A 22,759-nucleotide genomic window follows, 5' to 3' on the forward strand; every position below is an offset into this window, starting at 1 on the left:
TCTCCTGTGTCTGGTAGCTAGTGGGACAGGATCATAGGATACAGAATTTATAGCAAAAGAGCAAAGTGTCATACAACTGATATGATGTATTGAACAAACCTAGATTGCTGTTAAATCTTTAATCACTTTAAAATGAGGATACAGGTTTTGATTGATTAATATGTACATACCAGAATTTCATTCAAGCCACAGTCCTGAAATAAATTAAGGTTTTATCAGTGTATAAAAAAGGTGACATCTCAGCTCAGACAATGCATTAAGTGTGTGAGGTTAAAGTCTGTCTGTATCCCAACCTTGAGTCAGACTGGTTCTATTTCCATTTTAAAGTATCACATTGACTAACTCCTATGGATTGCATGCTTTTTGAACAAAACAAAACGTATTTGTGAATGCAATTCTGCAAATGCAAATTCACCCCATAGACCTATATGAGCGTGTGCATGTGTCTGTGTGTGAGGGAGAGAGAATGCATGTGCGTGTGAGTGTGTGTGGGAGGGAGGGAGAGAGAGAGAGAGAGAGAGTGTGTTTTGTGTGGGGGAAGGAGTGCATAAGTATGTGTGTGCGAGCTTTATAGAGCGTGTGCGTGAATGTGATGGAGTGTGTGTGTGTGTGTGTGTGTGTCAGTAATCGTGTGTGTGTGTGTCCGTGATCGTGTGTGAGTAATCATGTGCGAGTATTTATGTTTGTGTGAAAGTGTGTGAAAATGTGTACAGTACAGTGGGTTCACCTGTAGTGTGACATGAACCCAAAAACCCAGTTGTGACCATCCTCATGGCTATCAGCCTACAGACAGACTTTCACTTGGCTATCAGCCTCTGCTTTGTGACTCTCTCAGTGAGCTGCAGACTGCACCAAAACTGTAACTATCTAATTTCCGAGAAATTACCAGCTAATTTAAACAAATAAGCATTCATAGCCTATCACCACAATGATATAGCATGGCTTTGAATGTCCTTAAGGAAAACAGTGACTCAATTATTTTACCTTCAACATAACTCTTTGATTCTGTGAGCAAATTAGTGACCTTCTTTCCCAGAATTGTGAGCTGTTTACTTTTTCAGTAAAGATAAACATGCTGACTCCAGCATGTGGTCCAGAAATGGTTCATCTATTGTTTTATGTTTTTGCTTCTAAATTTGAAGATAAACAGAGGGTAGCTTTTAACTGTAATTAACTCCCACCTTGCTTGATCAAATTTTCAGTCACATTTCCATTTACATTACTATTACAACTGAGGTTGGAGGATTGTTCTGTCACTCAGGTTCCATCACTTCATGAATGAGAGCAAAATAGTCTTTTCCAGTTACAAATATGGTCAATTATCAGTTTCATTATCTATATCAGTAATTCTATGATTTTATGCAACACTTATCCCTCTAACCAGCCTCAAACACACACCAACATACTCCAGAAAACAAATAGGAATTTCTCCAAAAACAGTGCTTGCTAACAAAAAATGTTCTGGATATTGTTGAAGACTAATGGATAAAGCATTGGACATTCTGAAATCAGTTGATGTGTTATTCTGTTGTGCCTTGTCAAGTCACCAGTCAAATGTGATTATTCTCTGGGAGCTTGGAAGACACAGCTTGCTCAAAGAATATAATGGTAAGAGCAATCACCCCTTCAGATGTACAAATAAGTTTCACCTTGAACTAATAAATGAGTTTTCTGTTCAGGATTGGGAGAGAAGAACCTTCTCACAAACTTCTTGTCATTCTGTTGTAGATTAAATGAAAACAAAAGCATCTCCATGCCAGTTACTATTTAATTAGCTCCAGCAGGACACGATCACAATCCAAACTGTTATCACTGTTCATGTGCTACTTAGAAAGCATGAATAAAACAAAGGAGGGAGAAAGTGAGGACTGCAGATGCTGGAGATCAGAGTCGAAGAGTGAGATGATGGAAGAGCACAGCAGGTTAGGCTGTGTCCGAGGGGCAGGAGAATCAGCTTTTTGAGCATAAGCTCTTCTACAGGAATGAATGAATAAAATAAAGTCAATATCAACAGTGATCTTTCAGTGACCCCTTTTAAACGAAAACTTTCTAGGTATTTCCACCAAACATAAGATAACTAATTTTCCACTGACCTTCAAAACGTAAATCCTCCAAGAAATATTAAATACTAGAAGTAGTTTCACATAATTACATTTAACACTTAAATTCCTAAACCTGAAAGCTATGAAATAGGAACTAGATAGTTGCAAACAGTGCATCTGTTCTTTGTAATTCTCATCCATTCACCTTAAATCTTCCACTGTCAAGGAGAGATTTTCCAGCTGATGTTTACAATGAACACAGCTCTTTGCCAGAGAATGGTAAGTATACGTTTCATATCTTTCCTTTTCAAAGTGTTTTTCCAATTCCCTTGTAAATGAAATATCACAGTGGAGATGTTTTCCTCTTAACAGATAAGACAAGCTTCTGATAGTTTTTTAAACCAGAAAATTTATTCAATTTTCAATCTGAAAATCACCTCATCAATATTTAGTAATGAAAATTACATAGCACTGTTATGTTAAAAATGTGAAGTGCTGTTCAAAGGCGGAGATTAGGATCATGAATTCAAAAAACATTGATACTTTGCAGATGAAGGATTGAAACATTACTGTTTGATAGGTTGTAGTGAATGTAATCTGCTTCATTAGAGAGTTTGACTGGTGAATCAAAATAGAAGTGTCCTTTTCATCTTAATGTTCCAAAATTAAATGTCAAGAGTTTGTTTTCAAAAGCACTGCAGCAGATTCCAGCCACCCTTTCCACCATCTTTCAGACACAGAGAGCTGTAACTCCTCCGTAACATTGGTGTCTGAATGCTCACCCTCACTGACCATTATCCATCATGCTCCTTAATCTGCACTCACCTCCACTGCAGCGATGGCTACATTCGAAATTTCTCATCATTTGTTTCAAATTCCATCATTGTCCCCATTCTCCACAATCACTTCTAGACATCATCCCCTCTGAAGCCTCTGTGCTCTGCCGATACTGGCAGTCATAATGATACAGTCATAGCAAGAGTTCTCGGCTTACTGCAGAGACCATGCACCCAGTCCTCAGCCTTGCCTGATGCCAGTGGCCAGGTGTTGAGTCATCGGAAGCTGTGTACGAGGAGGAGGAAGCACAGTAAATGTGCAGGCTAAAACAAACCCAGTCCAGCCAGCTCTCCCGTCCATTCTGCTCTCCAGTGTCTACTCCCTGGACAATAAACTGGACTGCATCTGACTACAGCAGGTATCTCAGTGTGAATTCTTGTTTTCACAGAAACATGGCTCAGCGACAAGAGTTCCAGACACCGCCTTCCAGCTAGACAGGCTCGCCTTGTTTCAGTGCCAACAGAAGTGTAGTAGTAAGGCTCCGAGTGGGGTCTGTGTGTCTACATCTACAGAAATGGTGCAAAGACTCCATGCTAGCCTCCAGTTACTGCTCATCACGAGTGGAGTTTGTGACTGTTAGATGCAGACCATTTTATTTGCCATGGGAATTCACTACTGTCCTTATAGTCGGGGTGTATATTCCTCCCAGTGCTAATGCTAAGGAGGCACTCTGTGAACCGTATGGGACTATTAGTGGACTGCAGAATGCACATCCTGATGGCCTGTTTATTGTTACTGGAGATTTCAACTGTGCGGATCTCAAGACTGAGCTCCCTAAATTCCATCAGCATGTGGACTTTGCGACAAGAGGGGAGAATATGCTGGATCTGGTTGACACAAACGTTCCCAATGCATACAGAGCCCCAGCCCCACCTCAGTTCCTCAGACCACACCTCTGTAATACTAATCCCAGCATACAGACCCCTTGTCAGACATGTCAAACCTGTTCTGTAGCAGTTGAAAACCTGGCTGGCAGGAGCCATTTCTGTTCTTCAAGACTATTTTGAGCGCACTGATTGGTGGGTGTTCAGTGACACGATAACCAATGGCAATTCCATCAACTTAGAGGAGTACATGGCTTCGGTGAGTTGCTACATTAGCAAGTGTATTGATGAGATCACTGTGTCCAAGACCATCAGTTCACTGATGGCACAACTGGGCTCATTATCAGGAACAATGAGTCGGCATGCAAAGAGGAAGTGCAGCGGCTCACGGACTGATGCAGAGCCAGCAACCTGTCTCTGAATGTGAACAAAACAAAAGAGATGGTTTTTGTCTTCAGGAGGGCATGGAGCGACCACTCTCCACTGGACATCGACAGTTCCCTCGCTGAGATTGTGAAGAGCACCAAATTTCTCGGCGTCCACCTGGCGGAGAATCTCACCTGGACCCGCAACATCAGGTCCATAGCCAAGAGAGCCCTGCAGCGTCCCTACTTCCTGTGCAGGCTGAGGAAAGCCCACCTTCCACCACCACCCTACACCCCACCATCCTCACCATATTCTACAGAGGGTTCATTGAGAGTATCCTGAGCTGTTGCATCACTGCCTGGTTCAGGAATTGTACCATCTCAGATCATAAGACTCTACAACCGATAGTGAGGGTAGCTGAGAGGATCATTGGGGTCTCTCGCCCCTTCATTACATTCATTTACACCACACGCTGCATCCGAAAGGCTAAGAACATTGTGGAAGACCCCACACACCTCTCACTCAAACTCTTCTCCCTCCTGCCATCTGGCAGAAGATACCAGAACATTTGATCTCTCACAGCCAGACTGTGCAACAGGTTCTTCTCCCAGGCCATCAGGCTCCTTAACACCATCTGATCAGACTTTATTCCATCTGAAATTCTTTGCATGACTTCAAATCACTGCAAGAACAATGTTTCATTAATTAACATTCTTTTATTACACTACAGTTTGTACACCACTGTGTTCTATTGTCTTGATGTGTCAGAATTACTGCGTGTTTTCCAATTCTATGCACTTTATGCCACCCTATGTATGATTGTGTAATTTGCGCTGTCCATGTAGCACCTTGATTCTAGAGGAAAGCTGTCTCGTTTTGACCCTATCAGTTGTCTATGGTAGAAATGACAAATAAAGCTACTCTTGATGTCTAGAATAATAGATCACAGTGGCTGACCCTTTGATCCAATTCACCCATACCGACCACATTTCCTAAACTAAACTAGTCCCATTTGTTTGTGTTTGACCCATATCTCTCCACATCTTCCCTATCCATGTACTTGTCCAAATGTTGTCACAGTTCAGCTTCTTGGACATGGTCAGATCAGGGACAATCAGAGTCAGGGGTTCCATCTCAGTGCAATCGCCTGGCCTTCCTGGAGGGCCATTGGAGAAAAAATCCCGGAGGTAAAAACAGAGTCCCAGGCCTCACATTGCTCTGCGAAGTGCAGGATATTATGAAATCTGACAACGTTTCTCTTAAATTTGCCTCAGGCCAGAGTGTGGCCCCCTTTTCCTGCTCTCCATTTCCATCACTCAGCCAATCAGTATATGGCAGACCTTAGTCGAGGATGAACAAAGACATCTCCAGCAAGGCCTCACATTGTTGGCCATCCCTAATTGTCTTTGAGCTGAATGGATCAGCCAGGCCACAGCAGAGGCCAATTCAGGAGTAACCACATTTCTGTGGGTCTGGAGCTACACGTAGATCAGAGCAAGTAAAGGACTGTAGAAAAGTAGATGAATTTTTCCAAAAATCTGTGGTAGTTCCATGGTCATTTGGAACCAGCTTTCAATGACTGATTTTGTTATTTCCAAAAGGAGGAAGAAGTGGGAAGCAAATTTCAGGAGTCTTTGTGGTTTATGCCAAACTTGAACCGTTGATACTGAGTTCTAACAACTGCAAGAAGTGATGCGTACTCACAGTTGAGTGCAAGGCACCGTTGTGAGAGATGGCACAGCATAGAGTAACCAGGGGGAGAGAAGTAAAATATTAATGGGAGACTTATTTAATGGGCAACATACATTTCTGTAACCGTCCTCATCAGGTCTAGAATTTGTCTTGCCTCCTTCATAACAGGGTAACAGTGATCGTAATGAGGGTGCAGAGGGAAGGCAGTGACGCAGGCAATAATGATACTTGTTGGCACCATACATCGGACAAATATCAAAATCAGATTTCAGGAGATAGAGGGAATGTTAACAAATTTCACCTTGAAAGTGGGAATCTCTGAGTTACATTGCATTTGGGACAGGAGAAAGAGGAAGATTGGCAGGATCAGGCTTAACTTGAACTTCCTACAGTGCAAGAGGGAAGGCTTTAGCTTCTTGAGACATTTGTGTCCAGGTCTGGGATAACAGGCATCTCTTCAGAAGGAAATGTACCTCAATAGGATCAAGTCCAATGCACTTGCAGCAATGTTAATTAATATGGTTTGGGATGGTTTAAATTAACTTGGTGAAAAGATAATCACTAATAAATGGAAGCAAAAAAAGAGAAACAAGGTGTGTATAAGATTGCGAGAAATAAACCAAACCAGAAAAGGAAGCAGTCCCATATGAAGCAGGGACCAGTCAAGTTTGGAATGTCTCTATGCAAACACATGAATTGCGATGAGTTTAGTTAGAGAGCTACAAGCTCAAATAGTCATGTGGAAATCTGAGAAAGTAGCAATAAAGAAATCAAGTGTTAAAAATGGTGAGGACTGGGTACTTAATATTTGAGAAATACAAAGAGTTCAGAAAAGAATGAGAAGGGTAATATGGAGGTTTGGTGGCAGCATGCTTAGAAAGAACTTCCGTTGTTGGAAAGACAAAATTTCTTGGAGAGGGGAAAAGTAGAAATAATCTGTTCAGAGTTGAGGATCAATAAGAGTCTGATCAAGCTGCTGAGAATATTCTTTCAGCCTGTATGGAGAAACTCGCCACTTACCTACCAAGTGAATAGTTAGCAGCACAAGCTAATCACAGCTTCAATCAGCCTGCAATCAGCAAAGCTTTCAAAATGCTAAGTCAAATGTTCAGTAATTAATATAAATGAGATGCAGAAAGCTTACAGAATTGTTTGAAATGGTTGTCATGACCAATGTATTGTGAGTGGTGCTTTTATCTTGACTTCTTTCAGATGAGCTGTTAAACGGCAGTCTTACCTGGGCTCTCTGGTGGACAGAAAACATCCCAAGGACTCTACCTGAAGAACGGGGTATGTACCCCCTGCTGTTCTGCTCAATTCTTCTACCAACAATTGGATGACCTTGTCATTGACCAATTGTTCATAGAATCCCCACAGTGTAGAAACAGGCCATTCAGCCCAACAAGTCCACACATACCCTTCGAAGGGCATTACACCCAGACCCATTCCCCTACCCTATTCCTGCATTTCCCACAGCTGGTGCACCTAACCGACAGATCCCTGAACACTATGAGTAATTCAGCATGGCCAATCAACCTAAGCTGCACATCTTTGGCTGTGAGAGGAAACCAGAGCACCCTGTGGAAACCTACACAGACACAGGGAGAATGTGCAAATTCCTCACAGAGGGTCGCCTGAGGCTGGAATCAAACCCGGGTCCCTGGTGTTGTGAGGCAGCAGTACTAACCACTGAGCCACTGTGCTGTTCCTCATCGGAGCTTACCACACACAAGCTTCTAACATTATGACAGTGACTGCACTTGAGAAGTACTTCATAGTTTGTAAAGTATTTCAGGACTTCCCATGTGGTGAAAGATATAACATAAATCTGACAAAAAGGTGGTGAATTCTCAGAGGGCTGTGTCAGCTCAATCATTGTGGAGGTTCAAGATAGGGCTTTGAAGACTAATGGCATTAAGAGACATGGAAATAGCCACTGTGCTTTAACATTCAATGGTGAATTTCTTTACCACCAGTATACTTCTTATTAATATTAACCAGAAACTCAACTAGACTCACTATATAAATATATATCTATAAGTTCTTGGGGATTTCACCAGATGACCTCTAGTCACCAGCTCCCATACACCCATGATTGGTTGGCATTCTCACACACTCTGCCTTTTGACAGCCAATCAGAAACTGAACATCCTTAGCTCGATAAACTGAAGGATTATCAATTGCCAAAGGAGTTCAAAAACAAATTTGACATTTGGAAATCCTACTTTTTTAACTGTTTCTACCATTCTGCACCTGGATTTTGTTTTCTCGATCAGCAGTGTCCTCAAGATGAGAGTAAAATAACTGGTAACTCCTGGAGCCCTGTACCACCCTCTACCAAGAGATGTTATGAGGGGTTTTAAGAAACACTTCTATACATGAATGTTTGGAACTCTCTTCCACACATGGCAATGGATGCTGGAGCAGTTGTTAATTTTAAATCTGAGAACTTTTCTTAAGCAAAACCATGATGGGCTAAAGGCAGGCATATGGAGTTAAACTGTGGATCAGCTATAGTGGGACAGCCTCAAGGGGCTGAATGGCCTCTTCCTGTCCTTGCATTCTCATATTCTGATGTAGCATGTTAGTGTGGCCCTCATGGGGTTAAATAAAAAAACACTAGAGACAGCTCAAAACGTATGAGAATAAAAACTGTCAAAATGGACAAGGTGACAGATGCTGAACCTGCAAACCAGTGAGCAGAGCTTTGAGAACAGGTTCTGAAGGCACACTTTAAAGCGATCACCTTCCACCAGTTGACATTGAACAATTGAAATAAGGTCAGAACTCATTGAAATCGAACTGATTAATTTTAAAGGCAGAGTTGGGGTATAGTGCCCTTTCACTGTCGAAGGGTATCAGTCTGACATTTTCCTTTCCTACCTCGATCCATGATGTCAGTATTGAAGTATGGGTGATAGTGCATTCAGGGCTGACATCTGCAAGGAACTGGACTGAAACTGCTCTGGATCATCCAACCTGGGACCCTGACTATAAGCAGGGGAAAGAAAAGATTTCATTCAATTCATTTCAGCCTGACTCAAACACAGGTCCCAGAGGCAACAGTCATCCCTGGAAGATAAGCGATTCGCTGAAGCCAGATAGAATTGTGTAGTGGCAGACACACACAATGTGTTATCTCTGGAGGAAGACAAATCAATATCTCTGTCACCGTGATGTGTTCCAACTACTTTCATTCATTTTCATGCTCAGACTCTCTTCTGTTGCAGCAAGACAGCTGTTTGACTCAAGCCCATATAGAAGTAGGAACAAAGAATAAGGCGTATCAATTGAGAATGCTGGATGGTACTCAAGAACGAAGCAGGAGTTAATTTTTTTTTGGAGTGTTTCTTGAGATTTTCTCCAGGACTTTCTTTGATTTTCGGGAGCTAATGTTTAGTGTTTGGGGGGGCTCCTTTTTCATTCTCATTGACTCCTTTAATTTGGTTAAGTGCTTAAATGATAACAATACCCTCTGTATTTGTGTGGACATTTGACTCATGTAAAAAAAAAGATTTCAACAACATTCTCATGAGTCATTACATTTCTATGAACCAAAACCACACAACACACAATGCAGACATTAATTTCCTGAACACCAATGAATTTAAATTGGAACATGACAACCAGCATAACTTAGCAGTAATACCTTTCCTGTTTTAAAAAGATATTTAATTTTAAGCAAAACGCTATCTTTCTAAAAATGCTGTCCGCTGTCTGGTGAGGTTGCAGCTAAACATCTGTATGCTTATCACTACAAGTATTTCAGTTGTGTGAGATGCTTCCAGATGCACTAACATATGAAAGTAAATTATTATGACAAGAAGATTTTTGCACTAAGTTATCCATTTGACACAATGTTTCCCCTCTGTATTCCCATTCCCATCAATTAGCTTCTGAATTTCTGCAGCCTTAAGCTAGAGACTCAACATTTATTGGCAAGGAATTCAGCACCACAGTAACTTCAAGTTTTTCTACTTCCCACTAAACTGAGCATTCCATTATTGAAAGGTTTGAAAGTACTCTGTTCCCTTTATTAACCCCTCTCCTTGCTTTTCAGCCTCTGATTTTTCTTTGCATCCCACCTCCCCCACCCCATTCCCCAGTTTCCCTCTCTTCCACTTTGAGCTTCCCATTTTAACTAGGCCCCATCTTGCACCGCAACTTCCTCTATTCCTCAACCTGCTCTCTATTGTTCCCAGGCCCAAGCTTTGATAAGCTTTACATCCTGCCTGAACACCCACATGCAGCCTTTATCCTGACTTACCCAAAGCCGCTTACAATCAAACCAACACTGGTTCCATTCACCTTTGGGACAGTCCCAGCCACTTTTTAATTGTAGTTCACTTCTACGAAATAGCAGGTGTTGGCAGAGGAGACAGCACTTGGTGGACACTCTCAACGCTGGGTTCAGCCTGCACCAAGTACCCCTGTCTCCTCAAAGTCTCCATGTGCCCTTTTGCCTTGCCCTACCCGGTCAGTACACCTCCACCAATCCCTTCATGTGGACATCCACCATGTGCCTTTCTGCTCCATGCACCTGATATGGATCTTTCTGTCTGTTTTAAATGACCACACTCTTTACAACTAAAAGTCACCTAATTCTATCTTCCCCTATAAAAGGAAACATCCCTCCAAAATAATCATATCAAGACACTTTAGGGTCTTATACAGTTTCAAGGGATCCCTACTGTGTAGAAGCAGGCCATTTGGCCCAATGAGTCCACACTGACCCTTCGAAGAGCATTCAATCTAGATCCACCCATCCCCACCCTATGTAACCCCTGTAATTCCCATGGCTAACTCAACTAGCCCACACACTATAGACAATGTAGCACGACCAATCCACCTAACCTACGCATCTTTGGATTGTTGAGGAAACAAGAGCACCCAGAAAAAAACCACACACACACGGGGAGGGTGTGGAAACTTTAAACAGCCAGTCACTTGAGGTTGGGATCGATCCCAGGTCCCTGACACTGTGAGGCAGCAGTGCTAACTACTGCCTGGGCTTTTAATCAAATCACCTCCCAGTATTTTAACCTCTAGAAAGTGCAATTGTAAACTGCCCAACCTCTACGTGTATTTCAGGTATTCATCTGATAAACTTTCTCTGAACTGTTTCCAAAGCATTTATATCCTTCCCTTAAAAACAGGGCTTCAGATGTAGTCACCAGTGCCTTGTATAACTGAAACATAATGTACCTCCTTCTATACTAAACACAGCTTATTATAAATGATAACACTCTATTAGTTTTCCTAATTACTTGCTGTTCTTACATACTGACCTGCTGACACTTTGAGTTCCTCCACATCTCAGAATGTTTCATCTCCACATATCTATCAACACTGACATACAGCGTTTCATTTTCTTATTCTTCCTGCGAAGATGTATCCATGTTCAGTCCATTTGCCAGCTTTCTCTTAACTCCTTAAATCTAACCACTTGAACTCGCTCAGCTTTCATGCTCTCACAATTGTCATCATTTAGGTTTAAAATTCTAGTCTCAGACCAAATCCTCTCTCACTCAGACAGAATGTAAAATTCAATTATATTATGATCACTACTACCTCAGGGGCCTTCACTATGGGGTCATTAATTAATCATTACTCCTTCAATCATGCCAGATCAAATGGAGGCTGCTCTCTGGTCTGAGAGAGTGAGAGCTGAGGAAGCAAATTGATTTAAGGAGGGAATTTCAGATGTTGGCACTTTGTCCCAGAAAATAAGGGAGGAATGATCTCAGGAAGCTCCCATTAATAAAGTAGGCATATCTCATTACACAGTGGGGAAGGAAGAGATTACAGAGAATTGGACAAAGCCATTTAGCAATTTAAAGATAAGTCTAATAAATGAGGCAAAACTCAAGTGGACACCAAAGTAAGTCAGTGAGCATGTGTGATGGTGACAGTGAACGGGATTTGGAGCACGCATTTATGGAAGATTGATGGTAGGAGCCAGCCAGGATAGACTGGGAATAGTCAACTGTACTCAATTGTAGAAAATGCTGTATGCATGAAATCAGTATAAATGGTTAGCAACTTAGATTTCTTTTCAACGAAGGCTTTTATTTTATTATTAATGTGTAAAGGTACACTGGGGACAATGGTACACAAAAGTCCTGCCTTTATAATCAATATGTTAACTGACCAGGAACCATTGCAGCTTCAGATCTATCCTTGACCTTCCTAGAATATAGGTTAAAAACAATGACTGCAGATACTGGAAACCAGATTCTGGATTAGTGGTACTGGAAGAGCACAGGAATTCTGAACTGCTGTGCTCTTCCAGCACCTCCCTAGAATATAGATTGGGTTAAAAAATGCACCAAGACAGTCCTGAATTGTTAGATTTCCCTTTTACTTTTAATAAAGATAAAGACAGAACATGCAAACACACTTACCATTGGCTGGATTACACTTAATTTACTCAACCTCGTCATCTGAAGTGGTTCATGCAGCTGTGAACTTGTTTTGGCACCTGCACAATCTTTACAGTTATCAAAAGAAGCTCAACATTTTTATCAAAGGTTTGTTCATATGAGAAGGTATACCAGAGAGAGACAGGTTTGACCACAAGAGAACTGGAGGGGGTGGGGATCCTTCAATTTCAGCATCAGCGTTGATGTGTTTAATGATTGTGCTGCTGATGAACCCATCATTCACTAATCACAAAAGAGATACTTATAAAGCTCTATTACTAACTCCCCCTAATACTAACTCCCCTTATCACTAGCTCCCCCTATTACTAACTCCCCTTGTTACTCGCTCCCCTTATTACTAACCCCCCATTATTAGCTCCTCTTATTACTAACTCCCCCTGTTCCTAGCTCCCCTTATTACTAACCCCCCATTATTAGTTCCCCTTATTACTAACCCCCATTACTAACTCCCCCTATTACTAACCCCCATTACTAACTCCCCCTATTACTAACTCCCCTATTACGAACTCCCCCTATTACTAGCTCCCCTATACCAGCTCCCCCTATTACTAACTCCCCCTAGTACTAGCTCTCTGTATTACTAGCTCCCCTATTACTTACTCCCCCTAGTACTAGGTCTCTGCATTCCTCGTTCCCTTATTACTAACTCCCCCCTACTACTAGCTCCCCCATTACTAGCTCCCCCTTATTACTAACTCCCCTATTACTAGCTCTCCATATTACTAACTCCCCCTAGTACTAGCTCTGCCCTATTACTGGATCTCTATTACTAGCTCTACCTATTACTAACCCTCTTTATTACTAGTTCCATCCTATTCCTCACTCCCCCTATTACTAACACCCCTATTACTAACTCATCCTATTACTAACTCCCCTATTACTAACTGCCTCGATTACTAGCTTCCCCTATTACCAGCTCCCCCCGTGACCTGCGCCCCCTCCTGGTTGATGATAGAGTGGACTGCCAGCTTGTATTGGTGTATGTATCAAAACAAAAAGCAGCAGTTTGTTGTACAGTTTCGAAAGCCCTCATTTAGATCACGGCTAATTCAAATCTTAGCTGTGCATTCATTAAAAGCAAGTTATATTTGGATGGAGGAACAAATTATTTCAGCTGCTGAAAATTATACTGCAAACAACAAATGCTGGAGATCACAATGGGTCAGACCGCACCCATGGAGACAGAGCAAGCTAATGTTTCGAGGCAGGATGACCACTTAGGGGAGTACCTCTGGTCTGTCTGCAAACAGGACCCTGCCTCACCCATAGCCCGTCATTTTAACACAGCATCCTGCTTGCACGCCCACATGTCTGTCATCGACATGCTGCAGTGTTCAGTGAATCCCAGCGCAAACTGGAGGAGCAACAATTGGGGTGGCACAGTGGCTCAGTGGTTAGCACTGCTGCCCCACAGCACCTGGGTCCCAAATTTGATTCTAGCCTCGGGTGACTGTCTGTGTGGAGTTTGCATATTCTCCCTGTGTCTGCGTGGGTTTCCTCCAGGTGCTCTGGTTTCTTCCCACAGTCCTAAGATGTGCAGGTTAGGTGAATTGGCCATGCTAAATTGCTCCCATTGTTTTAGGTGCATTAGTCAGAGGGAAATGGGTCTGGGTGGGTTACTCTTCGGAGGGTCGGTGTGGTCTGGTTGGGCTGAAGGGCCTGTTTCCACACTGTTGGAGATCTAATCTAAAACATCTCATCAAGACACTTTGCAGCCTTCTGCACTTGATATTGAGTTCAACACCTTCAAATTGTGAACCAACTCCCATTTCTTCCTTTTATTTTAGCTTGCTGCATCCTGTTATCATGGCCTTCCCTCCTCCCCATCCCACTTACTGTCCTTTCCAGTCTGGTTGGAGACACACCATGGTTCTGCCATTCTCATATTCTGATCAGTTAACCTAAACTATCAATATCTTTTCTCTCCACCAGCACCCTACACCCAGTACCGCCACCCCTCCCAAATGATTGCAGAATGCTGTTGTCTCCACAGTTCACTTCAGCTCTGATGGAGAGTCATCTAGACATGAAACATTAGCTTGCTCTCTCTCCATGAATGCTGTCTGACCTGCTGTGATCTCCAGCGTACGATATGTACATGTGGCCTGCATCACAGCAAATTATCCCATTAAGGCATCTAATAGCTGTGTTGGTGGCAAACTTTAGGTCACAAGATGAGGGATGGATGGCCAAATGCTGAGTCAAAGGCTTAGGTTTTAAGGATTGTCTCCAAGGTGGTGTAGAGTGTTGGAGAGAAGAACAGGTTTAGGGGAGGAATTCTAGAGTTTCGGACCCAAGACAGCTTTAAGTCACAGAGGACAATGGTGAAGAGATTTAAACTGGGGATATGCAAAAGACCAGGAATGGAGGAGCATAGCAATCTCAGAGCTTTGTAGTTGAGGTGGGGGTGAGGAATTCAGAGGTCAGGTGAAGCTGTGAAGAAATTGCAAATGAGAATGTTGAAGATTGGAGCAATTCTGGTTGGAAGTCAAATATCAGTGTGCACAGGAGTGAAGGCAATTGGAACCTCCCTCAGCCACTGTGAACATAACCTTCTTTTTTCTATACTCCCTTCCTGACAAAAATCAAATCACTTTGAGTTTTGAAATATTTAATTGTAGCATTCATACTTCTGAATGATGGAGAGTTACAGCTTTTCTATAGAACAAATGCTTTCTGCTTTCACTTGATAATACCTTAGATTTTTCAAGATCACATTCTCTCATTCTGAATTTCCCACTACTAAAGAAAGTGTTTTCTCCCAGTAGACCCAATTAATCACAAACAAACACAGAGAAACTCAGCAGGTCTGGCAGCATGTATGAAAAGAGAAATACTTTGAGTCTGGTACAACACTTCTTTCGAATGTTTCAGACCAATCAATTCCTTAATTAGTTTTAACTTTATGACTTCACAAATTAACAATCTAAACCATGTTTTATTCCATTGAGACTTCAGCCTAACACTTCTAAGGCCAAAATCTACATCCTACATTTGCTATAAAAGGCTGATCGAGCAGTTTCCATGTGGGGTCTCATCAATTTGAAGATTAATTTCATCACTTTTGAATTCCAAAATCCTTTGAGATTGTGGTCAATGTTCCCTTTACCCATTCAAAATGCCAACTCTCACTATCCGCAGTCCCACCTACCACTTTGACTGCTAGTGTGAACAGTGGGAGGAATATCAGTAGAACGATATTCAGAGGAAAATTGAGTGCAAAGGCCAATAGTACAAGCAATAAAATTCATGCTTCAACCACGATTCCTGAATTCAGCATGTGCAAACCACCCACCAACGTTTCTCAGGAATCATGTCTTACATAATTGAACAGGTTCTTCAGAAAGTTCCATTATTCTGTGCCAGAGAAAGGTACATTTCCAAGTTACATTAGATCACCAGCTCCAGTGAAGATGGCTTCATTCAGCAAGTGAAAAGAAAGAAAAAACACATTATTTCCTCAGCCAAACAAAAATAAGACAGTAAGTTTCTGGCAAATAGCTAGTGTGGGGTAGTCAATGAATAATTTGTGGGGAATGGGTGATAAGATGGTCATGTCATTGAAATGGCAACCCTGAGGTTCTGGGGTCATGGATTCCAAGCCCATGAGTTGCAACAGCTGATTTGATTTAAACTCAATTAATCATATCAGGAATCTAGAGAGATTTTGTAGGGCAGTGGTAGAGGTGAAAAGTGTGGTGCTGGAAAAGCAGAGCAGGTCAGGCAGCATCCGAGAAACAGGGAAAGTGACATTTCAGGTGTGAGCCCTACATCAGGAATGTGAGGGGAGGGGAAGGGGGCTGAGAGATAAGTAGGAAGTGGGGTTTTGGGGCTGGGGGGAAGGTAGATTGGAAGGCGATGGGTAGCTGACAGTGGGTGTTGATGGTAACCACCATTGAGCCAGGAGCACCTGGTTCAATTCCTATAACATCTCTGAACAGGTTGATCAGAAAATATCTGTAGGAGATGTAGTGACAAATTATTGGATAGAAAAGTGAAACAAAGTAAATCTGGAAACTGAAAAGAAACAAAATAAATAAATCTGCAAACTAAGGGTTCTTGTGGAATAGTGATAGTGTCTAAATCTCTGAGCCAGGAGATTTATCAGTTCAACTCCTATTGTTACGACACGGCAGTGAACTCTTCTGCTAATTAAACCAAACACACAGAAAAGCTCACCTCGCCTCATAATCCGGTAAAGTATGAGTGATAGAGAACTACCCAAAATCCATGATTTAACAAAAATATTGATTTATTCTTTAACTCAAGAAGTAAACATTAAACAACAACTATTTCCAGCTCTAAGTCTACTTTCTCCAAAGATTTGATATCTACCTCCCACTCTATAACAATATAGAGCATAGAACATGGAAAAATACAGCACAGAACAGGCCCTTTGGCCCACGATGTTGTGCCGAACATTTGTCCTAGCTTAAGCACCTATCCATGTACCTATCCATCTCCCACTCAATAACAATATCTACTTCCCACTCTATAACAATATCCACCTCCCACTCTATAATAATATCTACCTCCCACTCTATAACAATATCTACTTCCCATTCTGTAACAGTATACCGATCCAATAAAAGCCTCTATTAAATTTACAGCAACTTAATTTTCAAAACCGGACAGTGGCTGTCATTTCCGGTGTTGATCTTCCTCTGTTTATGGATCTCCCTGGGTCATCTTCAGTCTTCTGTTGCAAAGATGTTTCATGTGAAAAAGATACCTTTGACAGAGAGTGTGGTAAATAGCAGTCTTTCAATGGCAGTTGGTCTTTCTGGCCAATACTCCTGTGCACTAACCTGCCGTGATCTCCATTTTCATCTTAGGATTCTGTCTTTAAGATAATGACCCTCAGGAATATTCTCTGCATCCTTTCCTGAGTACGCATCCACATATATATTTTTTATTGTCTTGTCTTGTTGTTGCACGTCCCTTAGCTTTTCAGGACTAAACACCTCAGCATGACCCTCTGTCTGTTCAGGTTTTTCCTGCAGCATTACGTCAAACAGGGTATCCGCGAACTGAACCTCAACTCCTTCATCTATCTCTTTAGTTTTTGCTTCAGTCTGTGACTTATGATAGTGGGATCTTGTTACTACTCAGTCTGGGAAAATTCCAGGGTATTTTTCTTTTAACTCCTTAGTTCCCTAGTCTTTGTTGGGTTTCTCCACAATCAGCAGTGTCACTCCCACCTTGGATCCTGTTAAATCATTCCCAAGAACAAACTGTATTCCTGGAACTGACACTCTGTCCATCACTATTACTTCTCCGGTCTTGAGTTAATACTCCAACCTGATCTTCCATAGGGGAATGCACATGTTAAACTCCTACCAATTCCAGAAGGGTGTTAGTAACATCTGAGAACAGGTTGTTTAGAAAATATAAATCTGGTGCCTGTGATGCAGTGACAGTGCCCGACCTTTGAGGCAGAAGGTCTGGGTCCAAGCCCCACTTGTTCCAGACATAATGTCACTGAACTGACTGATTGAGAATGTCTAAATCTGAAATCTATTTTTTAGAGCTGGTGTCCATGAAACTCTCATCAATTGTTGTAAAAACCCATCTGGTTCACCCATGCTCTTTATGGAATACTATCTCTCAAGCTAACTGGGTCTGACCTGCATGTGACTCCGGAGTTACAGCAATGTGTTTGATTCCTATCTGCCCTCTAAAATGAACGAGCAAGGATCTCAATTTAAAGGTGGCTTTACCAGCAATGTGTACATCCTGTTAAAGAACCATTTTGAAAAAAAAAGCCATACAGATGAATTTTATTTTTTTATGCCTGATGCTCTGTAACACTGGGACGTTTCATATTGGGCTGTATTAGCTCATTAATTGATTGGCCTCGATTGTTGTTAGTAAAGAACTGTGACATTATTGCTGATGGTAAAAAGAGAACAAAAATGGGAATTAATGTTTCTTTTTGTCTGGCAACTAAATAGATGGATGTTGGTGAATGGGGGTGGGGACAGAAATGAGACATTCCAGGGGGTGGAGCCCAATCAAATGAGGAATGGCCACTTCCTATCAACTGAAAGTATCAGACCGGTATTTTCCACTCAGGAAGCAGAGCTCCAAAGGCACACCCAGAGATTGAGGCTTTCGTTATATCTCTGGTCCTAGCTGTGGCCTTAATCTTAGAGGGGACAGCTCACCCTGCTACCATCTTCTCGATGTTATTCAGCTGCTGCTCTGCTGAGGCCATTTTTCAGCCAAAGAGTATAGAAGGATTGCAGGGGGAGTACCTCAAGATCAGGAGGATCTCTGGTGTCCCCCCCCACCCCCCTCTTACATAAGCTGCAGTTTACCAATTCCTCTGCACTGTGGGGCCTCCTATCGGCCTTCCAGCTTTGGGAATGTGCCCCTGACCACCCACCATAACACCCATCCTTAACACAGTGTCTGGTTTGCCTGGAGAACATTCATTGTCAAGTCCCCACATCATACCAGATCAGGGCACCCATTTGACATTGATTTTAGAGCCATGAGCCAAGTCCCAAATGTTTGCTCCTGAACTTTACACACGTTTGAGCTGAATCATACGTTGGTTTGACAAACATTGTTGAGTTTCAAGGGATTGTTTTCCTCTCTCTGTGATCCTGAATGGGATTGATTGTTCCAAACACATCTTGTGAAGTTACCACCACAGCCCTGTGGCGTTCTTCATTCTCTCACTCAAGGGACGAATTTAGATTAGGTTCTCAACAATGTGGAAACAGGCCCTTTGGCCAAACAAGTCCACACTGACCCTCCAAAGAGTAACCCACCCAGACCCATTTTTCTCTGACTAATGCACTTAATACTATGCATAATTGAGTATGGCCAATTCCCCTGACCTGGACATCTTTGGAGTGTGGGAGGAAACCGGAGCACCAAGAGGAAACCCACACAGACACAGGGTGAATGTGCGAACTCCACAGATAGCTGCCTGAGGCTGGAATCGAACCTGGGCCTCTGCTGTTGTGGGGCAGCAGTGCTAACCACTAAGCCACTCACCAGGTAGACCCACAGCTGTTGTGCCGGCGTCTTCTTCAATCTGAGATCTCTCTGTGCAATTTGTAAGGGAGAGAGACCTGACGCACAACAAATGTGACCAGCGTTAAAACACCATACATTCTCTAATCAACTTGGTCAGAGATGTTATTGTACTCCACAGGGAGAAGTGCGACTTGAGCTCACGCCTCCTGGCTCTGAGGTAGGGACACTCCCACTGCATCACAAGTACCCTATTTGAATACCAAACAATTTCACATGCTTGATGATGTGATTGCAAGTGAAGTGTGCTGCTCTTTTACAAGTAAATGATCAATGATGCCGCGCTTTCAATGTCCTCCCATTCAGCAGATGTGGAGCCTGGGTTATTGCCGATGGCACTAACTCTATCAATCCTAAGGTGCGCCCTGGGCATTTTCTAGTTGCAGGTTACTGTTAGAAAGTGGTCAGTGATAGCAGGAAATGTCCCTCATTATGGGTGCCCTCATTATCAGCCTTGACCTGGTCCCTTCCCCATGCTGCACCCTCCTCCAGGGTCTCGATGTATCCTTACCCCAGCCGGTCAGTGGGCATGCACCATGTGGAGCTTTGCCTCTAATTTTCCTGCTTGCCCCATGAACCCTGACAGTAAAGTTTCCACCTTAGTCCTGCATGCTCCTCCCCTCGTAACCCCATGGAGGCCATGGTGGTGGTCATTGTCAATAGCCACCCCTGCCCTAGGTTTCCATACCCCCTCATGCATTTCCTCTCATTCCTCCTCCATAGCTCAACATTCACTCTATCACTGGCCAAGGTGTTACTTCAACGTGCTGCTGCTTTGTTCACACCCCACCTTCACCCAGTCTTGAATGTCCTCACCCCCTACCATTACCACCCAGTATCCCTATCTCATCCCAGTCCCCTTTTTCCTGCTTTACTATTTCATGTACAGTCCCCCAGGACTGATTGCCCTCCACCTGTCTGACAGACTTCGAGACACAGCCCCAGGAGGCTGTCCTAAATCTAACTGAGTTATGATTCCTGTCTCAAAAATGCTTTCAAAGTGACCTGATGCCTGGCCACTGTCTTTGCAGCTCCATAATTCGTAACATTCAGTTCCAAGGATTGCTTGTTTTAGCCCTTCAGCCCAGCCCCCCCAGAATGCAGTCAGACTTATCCCCCTCATTTTGTCCAGTGCCTGGGCTGTGTTTGGAATCACCAAGATGGCAGCGCTAGTAAGGGGACATCTGCAGTTGAAGTAGGACTCATGGCCTAGCAATGGCCTGGCCTGGCAGCAGTGCCAGGGACCTCTGGCTGTGGAACGAGTGTGGGTTGAGCAGTATGAGCGAAGTAGGCCCAGAGGCAAAGAGACAATGTGGGGCATCTCCTACAATGGTGTGTCCGGTACAGGCAGCAGTGAGGCGGTGGGGATCTCCCTTGAGGCCAGTTGCTGACATGGACTGGGTTGGAAAGACCGATATCGTGACGTTTTTTACTTCTTTATTTTTAAAAAAATTATTCCTATGTCCTGCAATGCTGGACTATTTACAATCATTTCATCTATAGTTGCATTCCCATGCAACCCTGCGCTATACAAAAATCGTGCAATACAAATAACACTTAAAGTGTTGGCGATCTAATCACGTTATATTCAATACACGTTTTATTAGTTTGTGCTTTTAGGACCAGCGTTCCCTATTCACCAATCGTGTTACAGCCGATTCACGTGATTGAAAGTTGCATTATAGCAGAACTGACTGTACTTCTTTTCTAAATTTTTTTGTCTCCTTACAATTTGATCTTAAGTATTTGTACCTAGGAACCTTTGTACCTAAGATGGCTCAGTAACATAGCAACTGTGAACTTTATACCGTATTCCTTTGAGCACATGTTACAGTAAAGCTAATTCTATTCAATTCATTTCAACCCCTGACTAATTACTCGGTGGAGCCCCTGACTAACAGCAGCCTATCCCTTCCTTCCTTTTGTTATGATTTGGAAATGCCGGTGTTGGACTGGGTTATACAAAAAGTTAAAAATCACACAACACCAGGTTATAGTCCAACAGGTTTATTTGGAAGCACTAGCTTTCGAAGCGCTGCTCCTTCATCAGGAGGTTGTGTAGTATAACCACAAACACCTGGTGAAGGAGCAGCGCTCCGAAAGCTAGTGCTTCCAAATAAACCTGCTGGGCTATAACCTGGCGTTGTGTGATTTTTAACTTCCTTTTGTAATAGTGAGATAACATTCATAGTTCTTCAGTCCTCTAGTATCTCATCTGTAATCAGAGAAGATTTGAAAATGGCCACCATTTCCCCAAAAATCTCTGGCTTCCTCAACTGCCTGGTATATAACATGTCTAGGCCTGTGGATTTATCCATGTTTAAGGCTGCTAAACCACCTAGTACCTCCTCACTCTATGTTAATTTCTTTTAATATTTTACAGTCTCCACCACAATGTCTCTTCCCATTGTGAAGACCGACACAAAATATTCATTGCAGACTGTGTCCTCATCTCTAGCTACACATATCTATGAATTCTATGGTACTGCTTTTTCCCAAGTTATTCTCTTGCTTGTTAAAAAGCCCCCTCTGGATTTTCTTTATTCTGCCTACTGACAATTTCTCATGAACTCTCTTAATTTGCTCGTTTTGCTCACTGCTGCAATTTTATTACTTTTCCAGGCACTGTGCTGTATCTGCCACTTACTTCTCTTTTTGTCTGTAGTGAATCATTATGGGCCATGGCAGCCCAGGCTTTCCAGTACTGGTCCCACCCTTTTTTTATAACAACGTATTTGCCCTCTACTCTCACTATTTTGTCCTGGAATATCTACCACTTTTCAGATTAGATTACCTACAATGTGGAAACAGGCCCTTTGGCCCAACAAGTCCACACTGACCCTCCAAAGAGTAACCCGCCCAGGCTCTTTCCCCTACCCTATATTAACCCCTGACTAATGCACCTAACACTATGGGCAATTTAGCTTGGCAAATTCACCTGACCTGCATATCTTTGGATTGTGGGAGGAAACCAGAGCAGCCGGAGGAAACTCACACGATGTCGCCTGAGGTTGGAATCGAACCTGGGTCCCTGGTGCTGTGAAGCAGCAGTGCTAACCACTGAGCCACTGTGCTGCCTTTTCAGACACAATTTTCTTTGTAAGTAGCTGCTTCCTGTCCATTGGGCCAAATTGTATCTTACCTTGCTTAAAATTAGCCTTTCCTAAATTTAGAACTTTTATTCCTGGTCCATCTTTATCCCTTTTAACAACTATCCTAAATCGAACTGATTTATGGTCACTAGCTCCAAAATTCTCCTTGTCTGATACACTTCCCACTTGCCTAGTCTCATTTTGGAATATTTCTCTCCCTTCTCTCTGCTATCAATGATTCTTTAATCCCCTCCTCTTCAATCCCTCTCCCTATTTTGTCTGAATGGGCTATAATCAATAATGTTACACTGCCATTTTTCTTTGTACATGTAGGATGACCAGAATCCAAAAGGATGGCACTGGAAAAGCTCAGCAGGTCAGGCAGCATCAAGGAAAAGAAAAGTCGACGTTTTGGG

This window comes from Hemiscyllium ocellatum, chromosome 17, assembly GCF_020745735.1.
Source record: "Hemiscyllium ocellatum isolate sHemOce1 chromosome 17, sHemOce1.pat.X.cur, whole genome shotgun sequence".
In the NCBI taxonomy this organism is placed as follows: domain Eukaryota; kingdom Metazoa; phylum Chordata; class Chondrichthyes; order Orectolobiformes; family Hemiscylliidae; genus Hemiscyllium; species Hemiscyllium ocellatum.